The sequence below is a fragment of the Buteo buteo genome, chromosome 10 (genome assembly GCF_964188355.1).
Source record: "Buteo buteo chromosome 10, bButBut1.hap1.1, whole genome shotgun sequence".
Taxonomy (NCBI): domain Eukaryota; kingdom Metazoa; phylum Chordata; class Aves; order Accipitriformes; family Accipitridae; genus Buteo; species Buteo buteo.
The window spans coordinates 17,630,797-17,657,896 of record NC_134180.1 but is presented as its reverse complement, the minus strand read 5'-3'; positions in this window follow the sequence as shown (position 1 = coordinate 17,657,896).

The window sequence follows — 27,100 nt, the reverse complement described above, 5'->3', positions numbered from 1 at the left end:
ACTTGTGTTACTACTGTTATGCCAATAAAAGAATTCACATTGCAGAAATCAGTTTGTTCAGCATGTGCATACCTTGAACTCTCCCGAGTGGTACAGACTGAAGATATCTTCAATTCTGGAAAGCTACTAGTTAAAGACATTATGCAAAAATTGAGACATTAAGTTAATCTGGGTCAAGGCTCTGGGCTTGTGTATTTACAATGCTGGGTGAGATGTGTTTGGTTTTGTTTTTTTTTTTGGTTGGGTTTTTTTGTTTGTTTGGGGTTTTTTTACCATTTTCTGATATATTCTCTGTGACACATAATCATTGGTATGTCACATGCTATCTTCAGGATTTAAAGATACGTAGTGAGTGTTAGGAAAAGAAAGTTGGAAGATGACACTTATATCAAACTTGATATTTCACCAGTTAGTAATGCTCCACCTGAATTTCACTTCCAAGTAAGAGGCTGGTGTGTTGGCTATAGGCCACAGCTCATTCTGGGTTGTGACTGTCCTTTTGGAATAGTCATGTTTAAGTTACTATGCTCCAGAAACAGACTAAAAGAAGAATTATGAAGAGGTCCACAGCTCTTACTTACCTAATACACCTGCAGAAAAACTAGAGGCAGGCTCTGAAGGTGTTTGTGCGTTAGGGAGGTGTTGGCTTCCCAGATGCTGTTCCAGAAGGTGTCTTGTAATAAAATGATAATTGCGTTGTGCTGTGCCTAGGTCATGGTCAGAAGAAACAGAAGCATTTCCCTGCTGATACAGTTGCTTTGCACAGAGTTTAGAACAGTGGAGGTGTCCTATCAATTACAGGGTGATGTATCATCACAATCTCTGAATTTTGCTATGTAGTAGCATCGTTTTTCTTTTGCTTGATCTTCTAGAGGAGTTGGATGCTCTTGTTTTGCCTCAAAGGGTTGTGTTGCTTTATAATTAGCTGAAAAAATAAAGGGAATAATTAAAATCTGCGATTCCTTTATCATTAGGAACATGAGCGTGTATTGGTTTAGTTAAGTATGACTTTTCAAGGAGATAACAAATCGGTAGTGCCTGTTCTGCAGTGGGGTAGAAACCTATGCAGATGACTCTCATTTCTCCCTCCATTACTACTAACCACAGGGTAACTTTGAAAGCTTCAAGCTTTCCTTGCACTTATTGTAATCTTACATCAAAGTCTATTTCCAGCTGTGCTAAGTAATACTTTGTTTTATCCAGATATGAATCAGGCTTATTCATTCATTACCCTCATTCTCTATTCTTTCTTGACCTGTTTCAATTTTAGTCAGCAGCAGAATTATTGCCTGCATGCTGATAGCTCTGTTGTCATTTTGCCATTGACGTTTTATTATTTTTATGGAAAAAAAAACCCCAAACAAAAAACCCAAACACAATCTTCTGTACTAAATTTCATTTTGAAGCTTTACAGTATTTCCACAGGCTCTTTGAAGATCTTTTGTAAAATGTTTATCTTGCAGACTGACTCTTTACAAAACCAAAATTAAGGGCTGGGTTTTGAGGTCTGCTGCTGCATGGATATGCAAGTGGGTTAACACAAATTCTCCACAGCACTGTTACAACTATTCCATGAACATAGAGACCAGGATGCTGTAGTTTTCAATATTATGCAGGCTCTTTTGTGAATCTGAAAGATATTTAAGTGCCCAGGTAGCACTAGTGGTCTGACGTGCCAAATATGGCTTTGGAGAAGCTAGTTAAGTTGTTGGGAGGTGTCTTGGAAACTTGTTCAGCTATCATTGAACACAAACCTTTCTAGACACTCCCTTTACTCTGCAGTGTCTATTCAGGAGCTGAAATTAACTCTATTTTCTGGTTTAGATTTCCTGCAGATATTTCTAATTTTTGGGCTTTGTCATTTCAAAGAATTGATAAATTAGACTTTTGATACCAGAGGACTTTTTTTTTTTTTTTTAATGCAGTAGACACTGTGCATTGATCATTGTTTTTCCTTTTCTTTTTCATCTTTGCAGTTGAAGGATGCTTGGCATTGCTACTGATAGGCTCTAAAAAGCAGCCAAGGATTAAAAGTTCAGAGAAACTGTTTCCTAGCTCTGTACATGAGATTGAAGACATGTTGCGATGGCAGTGTGTGGTATGGTCTGCTAAATGTTTGGAGTTTTTTAGGTATTTTCCCTGTTACCGGTAGGCGGCTATACATAGTGATCCTGCAGCACAAGGCCCTGGGAGCCATCTGGGCTTGTGTTGGCTTGAGCTGGCTGGGGCTTGTTTTCCTCTGTCCAATGGCCTTGTACCTGTGGCCTCCTTGGGGTTGGTGTGTCACAGCCCTGGGGTTTGGTATGTGACAACCCACAGCTTGGTGTTGGCTGGGGCTGGAGGAGGCATGTGGGCACCTGCCTGGCTGTGGCTGGGATCCAGTGGGAAGGAAGCAGTGTGGTAAGAAAATGTGTGAAAACAACTCCCATGTGGCCAAGATTGAGCAGGAAGAGATGTTGCTCACTGGTTCTGCCTTAGGCAATCAGAAATGGTCAGCCATAGACCAAGGAACACGCTGGGATGTTGAACATACTAGGATGTCTTTGCATAAGCACATTAACCTGTATAAGCAATGAGGCTTTTCTCATTTAATAACATGGACTAGCAATAAATTTTTAGTTCACTTTGGATGTTGTTCCCTTTTACCCATAATAAGTTTTTGATTAACTTTAGAAACTCCTTTTTAATTGCAGAATGCTGAAAAATTGAAGTGACTTAAACCAAATTCTGCTAAAACTCAGCAGAGCTGTCTTGTTTAACTAATGCCAGGCTGTTCACAATGTCCATTCTTTGCACATATCCAGTCTTTTGGCACCACAACCAATAGTTTAACTGCATTATTTCACCTGATTAATCACCTAATTATTTTCTAGTTTCTAATGAAGGGGTGATTCTTCCACATTTCTCCTTTTTTTTCTTTTGTGAAACAAGCTTGATATAGTTTAACTTTCTTTCAAACAACTTTTATTGAAGGCTACAAGTTATCAGAGGGCTAGCAGTTCTACATTGTCTCTTCAGGCTTTATTGTGAAATATGTTTACACAATGTTGAACTCTTCATCATTCATTAAAACTTTTTATAATTATACACATGTATTTCAAAATACTTCTTATTTCATGTATAATCATGAAAGCATATATTTGAGGGGGGAATGTTCCCATTCCAGTTGAACTAAATCTTTCTTAACCCCAAACCTCAAATGAGTTCTTGAAGGATTTAAAGATTTGGATTATCAAAATACAAAAGGATGAAAGACAGGGTGACAAATACTAAGGATAATAACAAAGAACTGCCATTTTAGCTTTTTAATCCAAGTCTGTTTTTAAGTACTTTATACATCCTGCAGTGAAACAGATACTGCTAGTGTATAATAATAAGTGTATTTAAAGAAAGACCCACAAAATATTCTTTTTCTATCCATTGAAACATTTAAAGGTGTCTGCATTTTTAAGTATTGGCATAAGAATTTTGAGAGAGCTGCAGTGACAGGATATTAGAAAATAAGCCACAGCCTTGAAACATGGTTTTGCATTGCATGGATGGATCTTTTAAACAGAGGGCTGATTCCTTTGCAGAACAGGACCCTTTCTCTAGCTTTGAGCAGGAAGTCCAGATAGGCTGGTAGACATCATGGCATCCCAGTTGTCCTTTACATGTGCACATGTGCAGAACAGTTCTACACAGAGCACAAGACAGTGAAAAGAGTGCTTTTTTGAAAGCATTCATTACTTGAGTATGGTGCTCTAGTGATCTGCTCATGCAGTATATCCCTTGCATTCAAGAAATATTGGTCTAGCATTTTAGTGAAAGCACACTCCAAGTGAGTACGCTTCCAGAAGCATTGACCTGCACTGTGCATGTGCAAGTCTGACAATTGAGATTTGTTCCATGTTCATACCTAAGCTGTGCAGCCCATGTACATGTTTCTAGGTATCAACCTGTGGATAGAAGTAAAATGGGAGCATCAGTAATAAGCAAATAATGCTCTGCTCATCTATTCCTTGTGAGAAGTTCAACACCAATGTAGAAATACAATTTGGAAGTAAGTTGTTATTGCACATACTGTTTACTGTCAGTGCAGCAAAACATAGTCATAACTCCTCATGCAAAAAGCAGATGAGAACTTGCTTTGATGGTAGCCAACACTTACTGTCTTGCAAGGAAAGTGCAAGTTGGGGAGTGATGTTTGTTAGCTAGAATTACCTATAGACTGAAAGAATGTCCAAAATCCACTTATATGAATAGTCATTGTGTAACAACCCTCTCTGGTTGCTGCTTCACTACTTCTGGCCTCTCAAATCACAGTACAGAATAGGTCCTGGCTACTGCTTTACATTATTGATCTTTCTTTGTACTTTCCTGTAAATATAAATATTATTTGGGGAGTCTGGTATTGTGCATAGACATGTGGCAAAGTTGCCAAGCCACTGATTTTTTTTTTTTATTTTACTTAAAAATCACTGCTTCAGTAGTGAAATCTAGCTTTACTTGTAAGCAATCTCCAGTGATGTTTTTATTTTGTCTCAGATTATGAATCCTTTAACTGTATTTTAGTGGATAACAGCAGCACAATCCATGTCGTGTACTCCTACTCCCTATGTTATCTTATTATATTCACTCTGTAGCTCTAAATTAAGAAATTACTGTAGGAGAGCTGACACCAATGCTGTGAGAGCATTGTGTAGTAATTGCATAGTGTTCTAGAAACTCCCCTGTGAGGCCTGCAAATAAGGAAGGCAGAGCTCTGTCTTGGTGGCAAAATATGGTCCCAAATGGGACTTTCTGCAGTGGAAAACTCTTGCTGACTTCATGTATGAGTAAATTATACAAATCAGTTTGTGAAGCCAAGACTTCTATGTTGGGCTTGTTATCTGAAAACAAAGGAGCAGAAAACAAGTATATTCTGATTAACTGCATGCGCTTCAGTATATGCTCTATATTCCTTTGATTTGAAAAGCTTTGGAGTAGCTGTGTTCCTACTCCCAAGTGAGTAGCAGACCTCCTGGTGTATTTTATGTTACTGTTTATATTTTCTTTCTGTTTTTGGTTTGGACAGTGCATGTCAGTCCTCCTTCATTAGTTCCATAGCTTTCTTTAACTGAAGATGAGCATAAAACCAATGTTTGTTATCAGCATCTAAGAAAAAGATGTAGATGATTTAGTACATGAGATTAGTACATCTCATGTATGCATACATGCATGCGGGACAAATGGGCTGACAGGAACCTCATGAAGTTCAACAACAAGGGCAAAGTCCTGTACCTGGGAAGGAACAATCCCATGCACCAATACGTGCTGGGGCCACAGAGCTGGAAAACAGCTTGGCAGAAATGGGCCTGGGGGTCCTGGTAGACACCAAGTTGAATGTGAGCTGGCAATGTGCACTTGCTGCAAAGGTGAATGGTATACTGGCTGTATTATGCAAAGCATTGCCAGCAGGTCAAGAGGGTGATCCTTCCCCTCTGCTCAGCACTGGTGAGGCCACACCGGGAACAATGTGTCCAGCTCTGGGCTTCTCAGTACAAGACAGATATGGATATACTGGAGAGTCCAGCAAAGGGCCACAAAGGTGATTAAGGGACTTGGAACACCTCGTGTACAAGGAAAGGCTGATAAGAGCTGGGACTATAGAGCCTAGAGAAGAGAAGACTCAGAGGGGATCTTATTGATGTATATAAATACCTGAAGGGAGGGTGTAAAGAAGATGGAGCCAGGCTCTTTTCAGTGGTGCCCAGTGACAGGACCAGAGGCAGTGGGCATGAACTGAAACATAGCAGGTTCCATCTGAACATCAGGAAACACTTTCTTCACTGTGTTGGGTGACTGAGCATTTGAGCAGGCTGCCCAAGAGAGTTTGCAGAGTCTCCATCCTTGGAGATACTTGAAAGCTGTGTGGACATATTCATGGACACCTGCTCTAGGTGACTCTGCTTGGGCAAGGTGGTTGGACCAGATGACCTCCAGAGGTCCCTTCCAACCTCAACTATTGTGTGATTCTGTGATATTAAAGCTGTTGAACAACAAGTGATAGGCAGAAGCTTCCACTCTTATTTAATTTCTGGAAATAGGTAACTGTTTTGCTAAATGTTCTAATAAAATGTTATTTGACATTCAAATTGAATGTTGATGGTAAATTTCTGTAAGCATTATTAATGCTCAGCATGTGTATGTTAAGTTTCTCACTGTATAATATATTTTAGCTTTCAAGCAAATGCTGTATGTGCTGCAAATACATGACTTTCTTGGATATGTTTGCTCATGTCTAAACCTTCAGATGATAGCAATGATTCCAAGTCCCTCAGGGGCAGTTATGCAAGTCTTATTAGGCGTGAGCAAAAATAAATGCTCTTAACTTATACAACTAAGCTGGAAAAGCTGAAAAAATTCATGCAGGGTATTGCTGACTTCAGGAGTGATTGCAGCTCCTTTATATATATATATCTAAGTCAGATTTAGTTTAACTAAATCGATATATTAGTTGCAGCACTGGGGGTTCTCCACAGAATGCAAGACCCTGACAAAATACTTGGACACTTAGTCTGTGGTTCAAGCTGTCATGATTAAACTGGTATCAGGAGTTCAGCTGGCAGAAGTGGTTAACAGTGACTCTATTAGAGTATATATGCTGCAGCTGCACCTTCTTCTCTAGACCATGTGTATTGTGTTTCCAGTCTCCTTAAATTCCAGGGTGAGCTGTCTGACAGTTTATCTTGAAACAGCTTAAAATCTAGAGGAGCCTAGAAATTGCAAAAGAGGCAAAATTTTGTAAACAAATTGCAGAAGAGATTTAGGAAAGGAGCCAAACTCTATAATGAGCTTGAACTCATGAGGAAATCCCTATGTTAGTTCTCATCCCAGTTATCCTCTGTTTGCCAAGAACTACAGCCAAGCCTTTCTTAATTTAGGTATATTTCTTAGATGGAAAGATCTACAGGGGAAGATATGGTAGTAGTTTCAAGGCTCATCAGCTTTTCAGCTGGTCTGAAGAGTTACAGAAATGGTTACTTAAAACATTGCATGGGGCAGGGCCTGGTAGGTTTCAAGTTAGCTGCAAGTATCTTTAGTTCTACTAATAATATAAAGCAACCTTGAAAATCCCCACTAGTTGCTAGTTTTGGTTCCATGTATTCACCCTTAAGATATATTCAATCAAGGAAGAATTTAAAACCCAGAGCAAATTTATACCACTTGGATATTTATTTTCTTAGAAGAATTTCTGTTGGTTTTAACTTAAATTTTGGAGGGAAACAGTGCATTATTAGAGCTTCACGTTGTGCCTAGTTAAATATTTATGTTAAAGTTACAGTTTGTATACCTGCATAAAAATAACAAACAACAATAACAAATGAGGCTTAGTCAGTAAACACTTACCTACCAAGTGAGCATTCATGGGGAGGTGAAAGGAAGTTGCAACTTCATCCACTAAATAGGACTTTTGCCATTATCACTTGATGATAGGACTAAAAAGGGGTAAACAACAGGACTTTTGCCATTAGTGTAGGCTTGTATGGTCCTGGCAGAACAGATTCCGATGAAGCAGAGTGCAATAAAGAAAATGTGTAAAAACAAACTCCCATGTGGCCCAGACTGAGCAGGAAGAGACATTCCTCACTGGGTCTGTGTAAGGATGTCTGAGACTGTCAAACCTTTAACCCTGGAGGATATGGAAGGGAGGAGTGTAGCAACAGAGAATGAGGTAGTTGCTAGGAAGTCTTTTGAGTAAGTTATCTGTGCTAGTACTGAGACTTTTTAATATTCATATTAGCAATGAGGTTAGCTAGATTCCTGTAACGAGACTGTAGTTTGGACTGTTGGACTGATAAAACACTATTGAACTACCAGTACATTCTTGGCTCTGCTTAAATGATGAGTTGCCTGTTGCATGGTTTTGAGTGTAATGAAGTGCAAGAGGTATGCGACCACATACCGAGAAAAGTTGTTCCTGACTTGCACTCAGTGAAGCTTAGTATTTGTGACTCACTTTTGCAGCATTTCCAAAGGCATGTGGAATAGCTAGTCCATACTTGAAAGGTCACTCTGCCCTGTTGTCATGTGTATTTTTAAATTGAAAAAGTGACTTTTTGTTTATAGTGCCTTTCCATTTAGATTGGAAAATAAAAGCTGATATCCCATTTGGTTTTATTTATTGTAAAAAAACCCAAACAAACTAAAACCTGAGCAATATTTTTTGTAATTTACAGCAGTTGTTTTGTGTCAATGAGCATTTTTAATGTTAGAAATTGTTAGTCTTTACATTTGTAACAGATTACAGCCTTGTTTCTTACTCAGTAGGAATATATGTAACACTGAAAATAACAAATGTTTTGTTTAGCCATGTTGCAAACTTTTAACATGTCAAGCCATGTTTTAAGCTTTCAGTGGGAATTAATCCCCTTTTCCCATTTAGCGTGAAACAAGAAAAGTTAAGAATGTCTGTGTAAGAAATCTAATGAGAGAAGACTGCACAGCAACATTCACTTTGAAATTATGATAGTGAGATGTATTAAACTTGCATGAATTGGTGTTTAGCTAAACATATAGCAGTGTTAAAAAAGACTTAAACTAAGTATTCAAGCATTGCATTAGCATCAACTGGACTACTTGTAAGTTATCATGTGTATTAATAGATTGTTGAGAGCAGACTTTAATTAATGTTTGTAAAGCTCATTATTATGAAAATGAATTGAAGTTCTGTCACATTTTATTTCCACTCATTGTTCTCATCTGAGCAGCACCTTCCAGTCATGGCTTTTGGTATAGTTTGCAAATGACAGCACAAGAACAGCGGCAATCTCTTGCACTACTTTAACCTTTACAGTGTATTTGTTTGGAGTAGGCAACCATTCCATTTCTCTTGCTCACAGAATATTAAGGTTACAGACAGAGGAAATAAAAGGAATGGCCAACAACTAAAATTTGAAAATTTTGAAAAGGTCAAAGTAGCATGGCTTTGGACTGTCTGTATGTCTTCATTTCAGCAGATGACAACTGACCAAAGATTAATAAACTACAAGCTATATATATATTTTTAAATATCAGTACAAAAAGTGTTTCAACAATCAGTTAAAATGACACTGTTTTTCTGTTAGGTTTTCAGTTGTCGATACCCAGAAGTTATTAAATTTAATAAAGGCATTTTCATTTCTTTAGTGCTGTAGGGTTTATTGCTACTTCATTCTCTTGGACATGCATGTTGTTATATGGCAAGTATCGTATTGTAGCAAAGACTCTTGGGGATTACTTTTAACAATATGCATGGAGTTTCATTTAGTAGAAAGCAGAGTGGAATTACACCTTTTGTTTACAAAGCATTAATTTTCAGAACAGCAAATCATCAGCAGGTCTCTTGCCCATTCAAATACTGTACTTCAGTTAGGCACATTGACCTGTATGAAATAAGCACTTGGTGTACACATTTAAATGAGCAATGTTTTCAGAGGGAAAAAAAAAAAGTAAAGAACAGATAATCATAAAATCAATGGAAGATCAAACCTCACTGAAGATACCCCTCTGCAGCAAGCTAGGGTCAGTTATATCTAATGGATATCTAAAAACCTCAAAGGCTGTGGATGCTATAGTATCACTAGACAATCTGTCTGGTTACTTATCTGTTTACTAAGATCACAATGTTTTTTCCTTGATATCCAATATAAGTCTCTTGCAATATTGGAATATTTCCTGTTCTGTGTGTGGTGGTCTGTGAAAACAATTTATTACCTTCATCTTGGCAGTCACCTTTTTTCTTGTTTCCCTATGGTCTTCTCTCCTCCAGGTGAAATCTGGCCTGGAGTTGCATGCATTTGTTTTCTAATGATTAAAGTGTGATCCCACCCAAGTTTAGCATCTGAAACTTTGAAGTCTAGTGTTAAAGTCTGTCTTCCAGCCTTCCTGTATTTTAACAGAAAGAAATGCGTGCCTTCAGGAGGCAGTCTGTTGCATTTCTCTGGGGTTGCTGTCTCTCTCCATTGGCTGCAGAGGTGGACTAAACCAGGAGCAACTTAGTTCTCAGACCTTTTGAGATTATACTTACATGAGAGGAATTCCTGTAACCTTGCTGGATGTGTATGGAGGAGGTGTAGTAAGAAAGAAAGGAAGATGCTGTTATGGACACCTTAAAGCTAAAGGCCATAGAACACATTTGTAGACCCTTATTTTTTGTTGCTCTAGATTCTTTTAAACCTGGTAGCCTGATACAATTGTTAATTAGTGAATGTTACTCCTTTAGATGTCCCTTCTCTGAAAGACCTGGGAAGCATAATATGCTGTAATTAGGTCTATGCCACTTAATCAGTTTACAGCACAGAATATCTTGGGAAGGGGTTTATTGCTCCCTTCCATTTAGCAAAACAGTCCTCTGACAATGCGAAGGTCTCTGCATGAAGAATTAATACATTCTTCCCAATGAACTGCAATCAACCCTGCTAAACTGCTGACTTTATTTTGGATGTGTGACCTTTTACCTTCTTCAGTGTCTGTTCGCTTCTGTGTTGAGATGAAATGAGAACAAAGCCCTAATGAGAGAAGGTCATTAAATGCAGATGGTCTTCTATTTTAATACAAACATCTGAGAAAATAACCCAGCTCTTACTGAGGAAAATTTTGTTGTCAGGGAAGAGATTACCTTGGCAACAAGGTCACCTGGTAGGGCCTTCAGTGTGAGGAAAGTGATGGGGCAGCACGTGATGGGAGAGCCTCAAAGATGAGGAAAGAACAGGAGGTCAATCCCTCACACTTCTCGGTGACTTCCATCAGCTCAAGGTGAGTTACTCCAGGAGTTTCATAAACCTGGCTTTCTGAATACAAATGGTCTGTGTGAATTGACAAGGGCACAGAGGACCAGAGGAAAGGACTTTATATTCAGGAAATTGTTATCATCAAAGGCTTTAGTTTTTTGTGTGCTTTTTTTTTTTTTTTTTTAAAGAGGGAAGAGTAGAAGTTCTTTCTGAAGCTCATCTGTGGCTACTTGCTCATAGCTATTTTTCCCAAAGAACTGAACTTTATGCTCCTGGAGAAGGATCACATACTTTAGATGTGGAGAAGGGAGACTCAGGATGCAGCCCAGGGTGCTGGGAACAGATAAACTGACAGTGGGTTCCAGTTCATAGCTGTTGGTGCTAGACAGGTGTCCTTTAGGATTGTGTCTAGCAACGCTAAGTTGAGTTAGAGCATAGGTGCTTGCTAGTGAGCTCATGACAAGCCAACAGTGTTCTTGATCAACTTATCAAATTCCTACGGAGGCTTTTGAAGCTAGAGGAAACCTGAATGCTCTTGAGGCTGGTCTGGCACTTGGTATGCTAGTTGGTCCCTAAGGCAAAGAAATGCAAAGGCAATGGAGAAGTTGCTAAGCACAGCTGGCAGACCTAGTGATTCTTAATCCTTACAGGATGTGTAAGAAAGATATAGAAGACACACAGACCAGAGTGGAGCAGTTAAAGGTATACAGGAAAATGAAAGGGATAGACCCTATTTAAGGAACAAAGGAGAAAAGCAAAAAAAGGAAAAGGCATGGAAGATAAATCATGTCGCTTGGAAAGAGCAGTTTGCACTCTTCCATCTTTCTCTTTTTTCCATACTGCGAGAAAAATTAAATAGGAAAATTAAAAGGCAACCTACTTAAAGCAGATAAATACAGCACTGTAATTAGCAGGTGGATCTTAATCACTCCCTATGTTTATCTTTTATCTGTTTTTATTTTCTTCACCAAGCCATTAGGTTTGTCTACTGCTGTTCAATTGCTGGGCCCTGTAAGAAATTCACTGCATTGCCATCCTTAAGGCACTTTTCTCTTGGTTCAGGATTTTCAGTGAGGTAGAGTTGTTGCGTTCCAACTCTTCATAATTAGTATGCCTGCTAACCATGTCTGCAGTCTAAACTAAATTGCTCAGTTGGAAGCAAATGAGATAATGTAGTGATGTTATTCTGTATTCAGTGCTCACGTCTGGGTCTGTTTTTCAGTCAACAAATTGCCAGCTTTTTCCACTTCCAAAGCAACATTCTGCAAATGTGTAAATGACACCACCTCCTCTCTCACGTTGTGCAAGACTGTACGTCTAACTGCAGTGAAGAGAGAATCGAACTTATGACTTTGTTAGTGAGGAAATGATGTTCTTGATACTTTTCTCAGTCCTTCTCACCCCTCACCTCAGGCAAAACTAACCTCCTCCTCCTCCACAATCCTGTTGTTACATGGAGATACAGCAGAAAGACACAGTGCTGATAACAGGAAAAGCAAACACAGTTTAGGAACTGCTAAGTTATTCTAGACTGCTCTTAATTTTTAAGGTCTATTTCCCTTTTGTGCTGAAATTAGTGATGTAGCTAAAAAATCTCCTCCCAAGACCTCCTTATTCTTAACTAGTGCTGTGAATATTTCTTTTTCAAGGGTGTGAGAAGGTAATGGTCATATCTGCAGTGATCTGTGGAAGTCACCTCAAATGTGTTTGAAACTATCTGTTTTCACCTCCCAGCTTATACTTTTGCTGCATTTTAAAGGAACTGTGATATCACCACATTGACATTGGTTGATGCTTACTGAGGATGGTTTTGCCTATTTGTGTCCAAAGATGCATGTATTTTCTTGTATTTCCTCCGGGTTTGTTTCCTGAAGAATGTAGCTGAAGATTCAACTGTACTTGTGATGTGTGCAAATTGGGTAGGAGTTCAAGTTACTGTACATGTACCTCTAGGTTCACTGATAAACTAGAAAACATTGAGGGATACTGTGAAATTCACGAAGAAAAAGTGAATGCTGGAAGCTCTAGAAGGGAAATCATTACTAAGGAAGTAGGAATTTAGGCTTAAGTTCTCAGAGTTTTCCTTCTGAGCTTTTACCTCACCATTTTCATCTTGTATGCTTGTACATGCTAGTCTGATAAGAAAGCTCAGGTATTCAAATTTAGGCCAGTCAGTTTAACAACCATCAATTAACTGAGCACTCTGTTAAAGACTCTGAGAAATTATAGGTAGAGGGCATAATCCAAGCTCTTGAACACACCTTGTCCCGTCATTTTCCACCCTGAGAATTCAAAGAACATTAGTAATCAAAGAAGCAGTAAGTACTATCCAAGTACCTGAAACTTGATTTCGTCTAAGTAGTATCTCCTGCCTCAGTTTGTGTGAGGAAGAAAGGTTCAGGAATTGAAGAATTCAGTCTGAAAAAAGATAAGTTGCGATTGCAGTTGCAGCAGCAGGTGTATTACAATTAAAGAAATGACTGGCTCTTAAATGTGGGTGTAGAAGTAGGATGCTCTTTCTCCAAATGAGCTGCCACTGTTATCCCGGTTGTAAAGATGGCAATCTCTTAAATGGCATTTAACGAAGCTACTAAAGCAAGATGGTAAGATAACAATTTACTAAAATACTAATCGATATTTTGAAAAGCTGTAACTTCCTTGCTTAAGCACTTCTGTCAAATGCTAATTAAATATATAGACATTCTCTTGCACATTTAGTTTAATAACAACATCTATTGCTTCTCCAGTTCTTGGTAATTGCTTGACTGTTCTCCAATATACTGTTCAACCAGAATACATAACTTTCTAATAATTGATTGTTATGTTCCTGTGCAGTCAGACTAAACTCATTGCATCAGAGGTTTTGTTTAAGTGCCCAAACCATACAAGTCACTGTAAGACTGATGGGCGAATCTGATTGTGAAGTTGCCACCCTAACCACAGTCATCAATAGCATGCTCAGTTATGTGCCACCTACAACAGGCTACCTGGTAATAAATCTAAAATTACAATAAGTAGTTTTTAATTCAAGTGAGAGAGAGTAATACCATTTCAAAGTACGAGTATTTAAAGAGGCCCAGTGTCTCACCTGTAGCTCACTTTTCTTTGAAGCTTCTTGCATAGGACCCATCTAGGAGTGCTAATCAGAATGACTAATGATCTTCCCATCCACATTACTGTCCCTAACTTGGCCGTTACTCAGTCTTAAAGCATCCACACCACACTTATGAATTCTGTATATTTTACAGACAGCTAGCTTGCAGCTTGTGCTTTGTCTGGCCATTTGAGTTGGTGAACTTGAGTCTATGCTGATGTGGTGTGTGTTGCTTTTTTAAGTAGCTCTGGTGTAGGTGTCTTAACACTTGCTTTGGGGCTTGAACAGTGAAATTGGGTGGCACATTTGGGATTAGGATCAGACGTCTAGTTGCCTGATAGCAGTGGCATGCTTTTTTTAGGTGGTTAGGATCTTGGCTTTGCTGTAGGTGTATACATGTCTGTATGGACACATATAACATGAAGGATGTTTAAGAGAACAGTATCATGAAGACAAAAGCAAATATGGGTTGTTTTTAAGATAATGTTATCAGGATGACCATATTTAGTTGTAATGCACTAGAAAAGTAAAAGTCAACATTACCATGTAAAAGAATTTGTAACTTTTTACTACGTGTCTTTTTGTATGCTAAGCCTGGGTTGTTGCATGCCCATCTCTGAGCCTGTAAACAGCTGGTGAAATTGTTATAAAGGGCCTAGTGCAGGAATGCCTGAGAGCTGGGTAATAAGTGTAAGCATTACTTTAAATAAAAATTATAACAGCTGATTAAATGTTGTAATTTATTATATGTTGGGATTTCTGGATATAGACTTTTTTAATAGTTTTAAAATTCAAAAAATTATGCTGTTATTTCATAAAATAAGAGTCTTTTAAAGAAGTTGATTGAAAAATTGTAATAATAATGATTGTGCAAGAGCTGAGGAGGGATCATACTATTTAGCCCTTCTGAACATTGTCAGCTGGTATCTTAAGTGGGTTTTCTTGCTATTTATATTTATAGAATATTTAAGGAACATATGAAAACAAAAAGATGCTACTTGGGAATGTCATGTTTCTCACCTTAGTAAGTGTTTAAGTGTCCTTTTTTTAATCTGTGGGAGTTTGGGGTACTTAAGTGATTGCAATAAAATAATTATAAAATGGTAGCTGTTGACAGATGTATGTTTGAAGTTCTGTATTCGTATTTGTAGCATTCGCTACATATCAAGGTGCCACGCTTAGATCACTGGTCGGCCCGGACCAGGGAAAGAGACAGATAACACACGCAGTGTGAGCGCCAACTTCCGCTTTTATTGCGCAGTTAATTCCTTTTATACTAACAAGGGGAGGTGGGGTTACAGGTACATCACAAGGCTGCGACTAACCCTCTAACTTTCCGTGACAACGCGAGATCTTCCGAACGCCGACCCCTACAGTATTCTCACAAGAGTGTTAGACTCCATCTTTAGCAATGGCAACTTCTGATGTTATACAAGACTGCTAGTAATCTTTTATTTTCATAGATGCATATTAAATGTAACTGTACACCTTGGATTTTGTAAATGTATTTGCAATTAGAAATGGCTTTAATTGTTCTTATTGCATAATTACTGAAACCAATTTGAAGCTTCAAATGTGCATTGGACAACTTTGGACTGTGAGAGGCTAGAAGGATTTGGCCCTTTCAAGAGAAAATATTGCTTGTAGGCAACTTCTTAATATTTCTTTCAACTGCTGTTAGCTATGCTTTCACTTTTTTTTTTTTTTTTACCTTGTTAACATTCCCCATTTTCATAACTGTAGCTGCAACTGCTGCTTCAGGAGCAGAAAAAACTTGCTTCTGAGTCTCAGAGTAATATCTTGCCTGTTGACAATGAATTACTGTTCTGTCACTTGTGACTGCTCTTTTCCCTGTTGCGAGGTAGTGCAGCGTTTTCATTCTTCACATACACCATTAATCTTCTGTTGAGAAACAGGTCTGCGGCTGTTAGGGATCTCCTGCTTCTTTCTAGCCTTCCTAAGGTTCCGGGAGACTATAAAACCCCAGGATACGGCTGCAGTGGCCCTGCAAAAATCAGCCACATGGCTACAGGTTACCTGCTTAGACTCTGACAATGTGCTTTCTGAGATTGTTTTTATTCCTCCTTTTACCCCCAAATAAAAGACTTTTTCTAACTTTCTTTCAGTGTCTTCTGGAGCCATACTTATCTGTTCAAAATGTTCTCTTTTTCTTAGCTCCAGTACAATTTTTATCTTATTGGAATCAGCAGTTGGTAAAGATTTGGCCTTCAGGTGATTAAAAACATTTGAATGCAAAATTCTCCCCAACCAGTCTACTATATATACGTTTCCAGGTTGTGATTGGAAGCAGAAGCAATTACAAACATTTATTTTAACCAGAAGCTATTTTTTCTGCCCTTTTCCAATTATGATCCTGGGAGGTTACTGATCCTAATTTAATTGCACAGAATGGAGCAATATTTTTCATTATGAATGAGCTAACCAAAAGATTTAAGTAGCTGCTTATGCTGTTTAGACTGTATTTAAGTTTTGGGGAAGAACAGGATACTAATATTGAAAATTAACAAATGTGTATGCAGATAGACTATGCAGAAAGTCTAATTAAAACAATAATACCATGATCTATGTATATCAAGCTTTTTTTCCTGCAGTTCACCATTGGGAAAAGTCTCAACAAAGATGAACATAAACTCTAGAGTACTGTATATTGCAGACCTGTGCTTTAGGTGAATTCTCAAGTAAGATCTGTAGAATTCAGATTATAATTTGAAAAAAGAAGACTATTTGGTCAATTAAACATATACAGGGTAGGATTTTGTTCATTATCTACAGCTTGATCCATGTTTTGTATACTACCAGAAACTAACACTGCATATCTTTGAGTTAAAACTTTAAGTGTTTAAATAAGTTCAACAATACCTATAGGTAGAGGTGCTAGAAAATAAAGTCTGTGCAAGTTAAAGTTATGTCTAACCCCACTTTTGAGGGGGGCAAATACTATTCAGTAATACCGTAAAGTGCAGTGCAACCCATTTCCAATAAAGGGCACAACTCCCATTTAGTTTGCAAAACTTTCTTCCATCTGTGTGGGTAAGGGCAGAAGCTCTTGCTCTGACCAGCCTCTAAAATGCCTTCCAGGTGAACAGGGAATATTTAACTCTCCTCCCTTTGATCTATTTTATAAATATAAGGTCATTATTTTCAGAATAAAATTCTGAAGTTATAGTACCAAAAGCCCTATTTATGTTGTCTTCAAAAAGCATCCAGATTTTCAAAGGGATTCAGCTCTTGAGATCTTAGAGGCCAGAATTACTTAAAAAAATTATTATTATTTTTTTTTAATATGAAACTTAACAAAAGCACATCAGAGTTGCAGGACTTTTAATACTGAGTGATGGGGGAGTGATATTAGAAATATATGGCAGCACATTTTTTTGTACATTTCATTTCCTCCTTGCATGTTAGAACTTGCAGACAGGAAAAATTGCCTACCTGATGAATCAATTGTAGTAGTGTATTCAGTACTGTCCTGTTTAAACTATATACAGCATTGGAAGTACACACAGGATAAGGTAAGTTAAATAAGCTGCCATTAATGAGTTTTTCAGACATACTTTACCTGGCACTCAAAGTTTTATGTGCTAAAACTGCCGAACCTCTATTTTTGTTGCCTCTTAATCCTTTTTTTGTGAGGCAGTCCAAAATTCTCTCTGGGAGCACTGTTTCTGGATAAAAAAGCTGCTTGCAACTGAGCTGCAGTTGACCGTGTCCCTTTGAGGGATGTGTAGCTGTTCCATAGCTCACCTGAACGGTGTCCAGAAGAGCACCACTCCCAGTGGAAGAACCTTTGGGGAAAAAATGTCCAGTCATGGATCCAGATTGATCCATGTCATGGATAAGTACAAGCAGGACTGGTACAACAAGCAGCAGTATGCATGGGGAAGGATGGTCACTACTGAACGTGCTGGTACAGCAACAAAAGATGCAGAGGCTACCAGGTACCAGATTCAACGCACCTCACTTCCTACTAGTTTTGCTGATGCACAGAAACATCTTTGGCAAAGGCTGAACTTTCTGGTTTGTACCTGGGTTTTATTTTTAATTTTATGGGACCTAGCGAGGTAATGGTGTGTGACCTGTCAGGATGGTCTTCTGTAGCCAAAAGGATGCTTGATACATGTTTCTAAATTGTTACTCTTGAAGATACTCTGTGGTGGCAACACTGTGGGCCCTGCAGTTTTCTGTTTGGTTTCAAGAAATCCTTTGGCAAAACTGTTTACTTTGGAGCATGTTGCTCTTATCTTTGCTAACATTAAGCAATTTTTCTACTTTTCCTTTTGTCTTCTGTTCTAATTCAGTTCCTGGTGCTTCTATTTTTGAGGCCGCAAACATGATAAGCTTTTTATTCTTTGTGGAAGCTGCAGCTAGAAGCTGTATACTGGCTTGGTTTACATGTTGAATGCTGATGAGGGCTTACGCTGGGCTAGGTAAAGTGAACAGTAGCTAATTTTTAGAAAAAGATGTTAGAATAAAGTCAAATTATTATATATTCAGCATCTATGTGTGGATGCACACATGCAAAGAGTTAGCTATTCCCCCCTAATTTGGGGTGATTATCTAGGCCGTGGTTTTTTAGAGCTATGTCTAATTTAAAGTTAATTTGAGCTGTGTATTGGGTTTGCGTAGCAAGGTTTTGGTAGCCAGGGCACTACAGGGGTGGCTTCTGTGAGAAGCTGCTAGAAGCTTCCCTTATGTCCAACAGAGCCAGTGTCAGCCAGCTCCAAGTCAGTCTCACCACTGGCTGAGCCCATTAGCAATGCTGGCAGTGCCTCTGTGGTAACATATTGAAGCAGGGAAAAAACCCCTGTGCAACAGAAACTGCAGCTGGAGAGAGGAGTGAGAATGTGTGAGAGAAACAACCCTGCAGACCCCAGGTCAGTGGAGAAGGAGGGGCAGGAGATGCTCCAGGCGCCAGAGCAGATTCCCCTGCAGCCCGTGGGGAAGACCCTGGTGAGGCAGGCTGTCCCCCTGCAGCTCAGGGAGGTCCATGGTGGAGCAGATATCCACCTGCAGCCCATGGAGGACCCCATGCCAGAGCAGGTGGATGCCTGAAGGAGGCTGTGACCCCACGGGAAGCCCGCACTGGAGCAGGTTTTCTGGCAGGACCTGTGACCCTGCAGGGGACCCACGCTGGAGCAGTGTGCTCCTGAAGGACTGCACCCTGTGGAAGGGACCCACGCTGGAGCAGTTTGTGAAGAACTGCAGCCCATGGGAAGGACCCACATTGGAGAAGTTTGTGGAGGACTCTCTCCTGTGGGAGGGACCCCACACTGGAGCAGGGAAGGAGTGCGAGTCCTCCTCCCCCTGAGGAGGAAGGAGCGGCAGAGACAATGTGTGGTGAACTGACCCCAACCCCCATTCCCCATCCCCCTGCGCCACTGTGAGGGAGGAGGTAGAGAAAATTGGGAGTAAAGTTAAGCCCAGGAATAAAGGAAGGGTGGGGGGAAGGTGTTCTAAGATTTGGTTTTATTTCTCATTATCCTACTCTGGTTTGATTGGTAATAAACTAAGTTAATTTTCCCCAAGTTGAATCTGTTTTGCCCGTAATAGTAATTAGTGAATGATCTCCCCCTGTCCTTATTTTGACCCACAGGCTTTTCATTGTATTTTCTCTCCCCTGTCCAGTTGTGAAGGGGGAGTGATAAAGCGGCTTTGGTGGGCACCTGGCACCCAGCCAGGGTCAACCCACCACAAGCTGGCAATGGTAAACGAAGCAGCAGCAGCTGTCGCAGGAAGTGGTTCATTCAGAGTGTACTTTGACTTCCACTGGGGGTTCCTTGTCTTGCTCCATTTGCTGTGTATCAAGCCTAGGGTAGCTTCCTACTTAGACACTTTAGACAACGAACTTTGTTGTTATGTCTTTTAGGCTGAACTAATTTCCTTATACTATGTCTGAAGCATCTTGGTTTGTACTCTAACCATAAAAAAAGAGAAGAATATGTGTGTGTGGAGAGGGCTTGAAACAATCTGGGAAATTTGAAACAAAATTGCCTTAAATATTTAGCTATGCTTTGTGAACGGACATGATTATTTTGTTTTGATTCAGCTAATTACATTTCCAACAACATAACTAAAGATCACTACATTGGATTCTCTCTGATTGAATGTTAACTGCCTTATGAATTTTTTATTTTTGTGATATTACTTGATTGCTTCTTCATCCTGCAATTTACTGATAGGGAAATTTGAAATAATTATTCTTCAGGCCAAACATGGGAATGCATTTGAGCTCTTTGCAGAAAGTTGTAGTAGTTTCAAAAGCAGTAAGTGATTATCTCAAAATTCAAATGGCTTATCACTCATAATTTTCAGAGAATCAGTTTACACTTCCAAAAGTAAGGTTATTTGAAAGCCTTTAGAAGCATCAAAGTAGTCCATTTGAGGATTTCATTCAAAAACTGGTAGGGAAAAAGACACTCAAACCCCTACATCGTCTCCTCTGCTGGAATGTAGCAGTTCAGGAGCAGAAGGTGATTCATCATCTTCTAATAAAAACCTGATCACCCAAATTGTTTTTCTGTTAATTGTTCTGGGTTTCTATAAGATGTCTTAGTGTCCTTGAAACTTTTAAAAGAACAGACATAGCTGCAATGTCCTGACACTTCATGTAAATCAGTTGCAAGTTTTGTGGGAGAGAGTCAGAAATGCAAACTATTTGTTTAAGATGTTAAATGAAACGTGTGAAGTGTTTAAAAATGAGGACAAATGCTTAAGGCACTGCATTTTCACTGCTTCTGAGATGCGGACTTTATTGCTGTTGACTTTGAAGCTGACAGTCCTGGCAGTAGCCTGTGCTTCTGTACATGTTATTTAAAATTTTTTAGTTTTTTTTTTTTTTTTTTTTAATGCGACATTACCACAACAGTTGTTTGGGGCTTGATTCTGAAAACCCAATGGTTGTATTGTTAAAGGACCAATTTCAATGTACTTTCTGGCACACAGATATGCAGGGCACACAAAATGACTCGCGCAGCTGCCACTCTGTCTGTAGAGTGGTGCTTAAAGCAGTATGAGCACTAAAGTTATAAATCTAAACTAAAGTAAGTACCTATGTCTTTAACCCAGCTAGGATTAATTATAGGGTGATCTCCTCTTAGTTCTCTGTCATGTTTTTAGAATGCTTTAACAAACTCTTGTGGCTTATGCCAATTCTCTACCCATTTTGTGAAAAAATACTACTGTGTTCAGAAGTTTGTCTTCTACAATTTAGATATATTGAAGAAAGAAAAAGATAATAGCTTTTCATACTAAATTAAGGCTTGAAAGATCTTTTGTTATTTCAGACACTAAAACGTGTGGTTTCAAGTAGAACTGAGAGATTAAGTCCCCTGTCAGTTGAAGAAGAATTCATACTTTATTTATGAGAAAATGCAAATATGCTAACTAGAAAATTATTCAGCTTGGAGTGAATATTTGATCTCTAGTGTACCTTAGGACAGGCAAAACTTTTCAGCTAGAGGAATCACACTGAAGTGATGGCCAGAAGTTCGAAATTTGGTTATACTCAAATGTATAAATGAAGTATTTGTAAATTCTCTTAATTTATGTCAGTAAGTAGTATTTTTGTCAGTTGTGCTGTAGATTGTATTTGAATGACTTTAGAAAACAGTGGTGCTTCGTGTTACTTTAGACATCTGCACTTCAAAATACAACTATTGGGGAAAAAGAGTTCAGTTGTAAAGACAACAAAGGCAGTTGTTTCTTCCTATAGGTCTTATTTCTTTCTGTGTACCTGTGGTATACCACCTTCATGTGTGAAGGGCAAAGTAGTTGCATTTGCCTAAAACTATGCAAAAGAGCCTTCACTGGGTGAGTATGCAATGTGCAAAATGCAGTTTTATGACAAATGCCCTTTTCCAAACACTGACTGACCAACTGCTAGTATCTACATACCAATGAAAGTATACTTTGTACAACTTCTCTTATACTTATTGGTATATTTTTTTTGATCAGAAGAGATGGATTTTGGCTCTAAGCATGTTCTTGCTGCTGAACTCCTAGATGCTTGCATGCTGGTTTTAATGCCTGCCAATGCTAGAAATAAGAATTTAAAAAAGTCTGTTAGTTCAAAGGCTGCTTTTACAGTGCTTATTGAAATAATAGGTTTGGTTTCTTAAAACATGTCATTGGACTTCTCTCCAGGAAGCTATGTTTTACAGGACATTGAATATCTTCACCTGGTTTGAAAAGATCTTTTTTAATCTCATAGGCCCTAGAATAGAAAATTTTTGGTTTCTATTTTCCGGTTTTTTTATGTTCCTGTGGGATTATATCTGTTTGTGGACTGCTGTTTGAAGGATTTGGGGCTTATTTCTTCTCACTCTCCCTCCATAACCTCCTGAATGGATACCAAACAGCCTTCATGTAGATAGTGTGGATTTCGTGTACTGTGTATGAATGGCAGCTCTTCTATACCTTTTGGCTATCCCAAGAGTATTATGTGTAAAGGGCCAGAAGTTTGTGTATCTTAAGGAAAGAAGTAGAAGATGACACTTTCAAGATAAATAAATGTGTGTCCATGCATATTAATAAACTGTAACTGGCTGAGGTTTGAATCCAAGCTGTTGTGCTTCTGAGAAGATAAATGGTTAAGCAAGTAATTTATAATGGATAATCTGTATGATTAATTTCTCCTTTTCCTATTAACAAATCTTCTATGAAAGCATAATGTATTTTCTCAGATGTACTTATTGTTTTAATTGATCTTTTGCATTCCTTCTGGTTGTTGCTTTTGAGCCATGAACTGCTTGCAGATTATTGGTATTTAAAATGCATTGATGAATCTTATTGAACTTTGACTTTGTTATGTGGGAGGATAATTTCTTTTTATGTCCACGTGGAGATGAAAGTAGTTTCCAGTGTGACCCTGCAATATATAAGACCAGTTTTAGTGTGTGTTTTATCTTTTCAGTGTGGGAGAAGCAGAAATGTGCATGAAACCTTTGGAACCAGTGTAATTGATGGCATAAACAATAAACACGCAGCAGCCTTCTGCTTCACCTACTTGTCAATTGTTTCTAATCCTTTCCTTAAAATAAATGTTTAGGGTCACTGGAGCAAAAGATTACTGTACCTTTCTGGATAGCTTTCTATTGCTGGGGATTTCCTCTGGCAAAAAAAAGCATTACTTGTTCCAGGAATTAACCCAGTACCTGAGGAATGCAAAATAAGCAGAACAAGAAATCTACTGTTTAGAAAATTTTATCAAGGGACTCTCAAGTATTTCCTTTTACTTTTGCTAACACTCTACACATTTGCTATTAAGGAACAAAATCTTATACTTCATTTTAAACCCATTTATGGATTCAAAAGTTTATTCAGTTCTAATGCTATCAAGTACCTACTATACTTAGGAAAAACACTGGGGTAAAAAAAAAAAGGAAGTGAGAACAGATGTGTATTGATTTCACCTGTGTAAACAACAACAACATAAAACCCCCAGCCAATAAACAACAACAACAAAACCCCATCCATACAAACATAGCAGAAAAAGAACTTCAGGTAAGAAAGATACATTGAATATCAGACCAGTCCTTTCATATTGCCCTTGGAATGCTCAGGTGAAAGATGAAGCGTATAGTGCGAGAGAAAAATAATTCATATGAAAAAGTTAGGTTTAGGAACTGTTGTAGTTCCTAGTGTATTCCCCTCTGCCTCCCTTGCTCACATGCAAAGGTGCACAGTCTGCAGAACTTCAGAGCCCACAAAGTTCATCTATTCCCTTTATGCTGAAAATGCTGACCAGAAATCAAAAGGGAATAGAGAGTTCAGGCAGGGAAGCTCCATCTGTGACTCACTCTTCTCTATCATGTACAGCATGAAATATTACCCCAGATTTGAAGCCTGCATCCATACTGAGGAGTAACAGATGCAATGTGCAGAGACCTGCATCCAAATATCTGAATTTGCTTGCTGTTAGGTATTTTTGTTTGTTTAAAGGAAATGTTTGTGATGCAGTTGCTTAGTTTTTAGGAAAAAAAATGAATGAATGATGTCAACACAGAAAAAAAGTGTTTCTAGTTGGCTTAGCAATTTGTTAAGCTAATGGGATTTTTTTTCTTTCGGTGATATTCCTCATATGTATTCTCAGCATATCCCACTATAAAGTCCCATGGAACCATTATAGTGTGTGCTGTAAATGTTTATTTACAGTATGATAAATGATTTAACAATGCTCAGACAATCAAAACAGATTTACTAAACAAGTTTAAATCTCTTATTTTAACAAAAGCCCTCCTGGAACCATCAGAAGTAAACAATCCTTTGAACCATTCCATGCACACTTCAAAAAAAAAAAAAAAAAAGCAGCAGTTGGTGTGACTGATATTTTGATATTTTTCCTATGATACAACTTTGAAATCATGCAAGTGAGCTATTTATGATTTTCTAGGGATTTTCTAGGATTTGCATAATGCAAAATGATGTTGTAACTATTCTATAACAAGGCATAATAAAGCAAGGTTGATAAAGCACAAAGAATTCTTTTTTCTTTTAAGTGTGGTCTGCAAAAGCTCGTAGCTTTTGAATCATGCCTACTTACATTATTTGTTTCTTGTGATTACATTGGCACACTTATGATGGTAGAGGCATTGTACTAATTCATCTGTTGGGACCTGTAAGTAGAAGAATTTTCTAACTTCAGAATAAAACAGTAAGGGTCTCCTTGTGTGTATTTATGCATTGGAAGAATAAATTACTACTATGAGGGTTAACTTAAATCAGCTACACATTCCTGGTATTTTATAGAGTGAAATCTTTCTCTAAGCCTGTTCCAAAGCAGGGTATAATAAGGCAGGTTCACTTTTGAGGGTAATATGCCTTCCTGCACTTTTGTGTTCAAATCCATGGGCCAGATGGGATTCAGTCAATGGCGGTGAAAGAGATTGCCAGGCTGAAAAATCTAATAGTTACTAAGGGAGGCCCTTGACAACTGGAGAAAGCTAACATACCCATCTTAATAAATAAATAAATGTTAAAAGGAGGACCTGCGAAACTATAGCTTGGTCAGGCCTACTTCAGCAACATGGAAAGCTCAAGGTAAACCTCTTTGGAGCGCCAGTTGCAAACACATAGAGAACAAGTATGCAGTCAGCTGTAGTCAACATGGATTTACCAAAGGAAAGCTGTGTTTTGCCAGACTTAACTGTTTTCTATTTCAACGTGCCTGGCAATGCGGATGAGGAGAGATCAGTGAAGGTGTAATATGATTTGACCTTGGTACGGCTTTCACATCTTTTGTAGTGTTCTCCGGTAGGCACTTAGGAAGTATGGGCTGGATAAATGGTGGGCTGAAAACTGTATTGCCAGGCTCAAAGTGTTGGTGGACAGTAATGAGCAGAGTGCCCCAGGAGTTAATATGGAGATGAAATTTTTTCCTTAGAGTTGTAGCATCATACAAATACTGATTGCAAGAGACCTCTGGACCTTGTTATATTGTCTGGAAAAGTTTGAGCTCCATCTTTGATGCTATCCATCAGAACTTGGAGGCACTTTTGAATTGCCCCTGTCCTGGTTTCAGCCGGGATGGAGTTAACTGTCTTCCTAGTAGCTGGTACAGTGCTATGTTTTGAGTTCAGTATGTGAAGAATGTTGATAACACTGATGTTTTCAGTTGTTGCTCAGTAGTGTTTAGACTATAGTCAAGGATTTTCAGCTTCTCATGCCCAGCCAGGGCACCTGACCCAAACTGGCCAACGGTGTATTCCATACCATGTGACGTCCCATCTAGTTTAGGAACTGGGAAGGGGGGGGAGGCAGTTTTTTTTGGCCACTCGGGGACTGGCTGGGTGTCGGTCGGCGGGTGGTGAGCAATTGCCCTGTGCATCATTTGTACATTTCAATCCTTTTATTACTTACTGTTGTCATTTTATTAGTGTTATCATTATCATTATTAGTTTCTTCTTTTCTGTTCTATTAAACCGTTCTTATCTCAACCCAGGAGTTTTACTTCTTTTCCTGATTTTCTCCCCCATCCCACTGGATGGGGGGGAAGTGAGTGAGCGGCTGCGTGGTGCTTAGTTGCTGGCTGGGGTTAAACCACGACACCCCTTAGCTGCTTCTCAGCCAGACTATGTAAGTCCATCTCCTTCAACCTTTCCTTCTAGATCATGTGCTGTAGGCCCCTGTCTACAGTGGTAGTAGTCCTCCAGTGTACCTTCTCAAGCTTCTGAGCATTCTTTTTGAACTAGGCCACCCAGAACTAGGCACTGTATTCCAGATGCAGTCTCACCAGGGTTGAGTGATGGCCATAGCCTGTGGTTTGAGAGGTGTTGGCAGAACTTTAGGGGAAAAAAAAATTGCTAGGAGAGTAGTGCAGGACTGGAAGAGGTTGACCAGACATTCTGGAATCTGTGTACTTGGAGGTTTTCAAGATTTTGCTATGTAAATCTGTGACAGATCTGATTTAGTCGTGGTTATGCTCTAGCTTAAAGTGGTACCTTTTGGGGTCCCTTCCGACAAACATTTTTATGACTGTATGATTCATTCACAGAGAGCTGATTTTGATTTTTAAATTCATGTTTTCTACCTAGATTTGTTTCTCTCTTCTGTATTGCTAAGCAGTACTCCAAAGAACTGAATTATAGAACTGAAAGATCTGTTTCAAAATGATGTTGTTTCAAACTGATGCTGTTCAGTTAAGTAACTTCTGACAGAACAAAATTTGTAATTCTGAAGATCTTGTGTCAGATTTTAAAAAATAATTCTGTAAGATTGTGCACTTAAATCAGGAGGATGCCCCCTTTCATATGATTAAAAGGCACGTATCTTAAGACTTTTCTAAGGACAAATGCCATTAACACAATTCTTATTTTTCTAGGGCCACAATCTGAGTACAGTTTTGGAGAGGGGAGATGCCACTTCACAGGGTGAATACATTTATTACTTTGGTATGCTGAGGCTGTGTTGAATTTATTTATGGTTTAATTTATTTTCGTAATACGAGTTGAAGTGTCAGATTTTTTTCAAAAGGACAAAACTGTAATTTCATTGTCAGTATTACACTTACAGAAATTCAATACCGAAATCATTAGGCTTGCAGGGAATAGAAATTAAAGAAGAATTTGCCCTGGAATATTTTCAAATACTCCCCATCTTCATAAATTAATGAATAAAAGAAAATCTCAGAACTGTGTAGAAGTTTGTATGTCTCTGCTTCTGTGGGAGATAGTATGGTTGACGTTTTCCTGTTACCAAGGCATAGGTTTCAGTCATTGGGAAGACTGTATGAACTATGTCATGCTTTGAGCAGGAG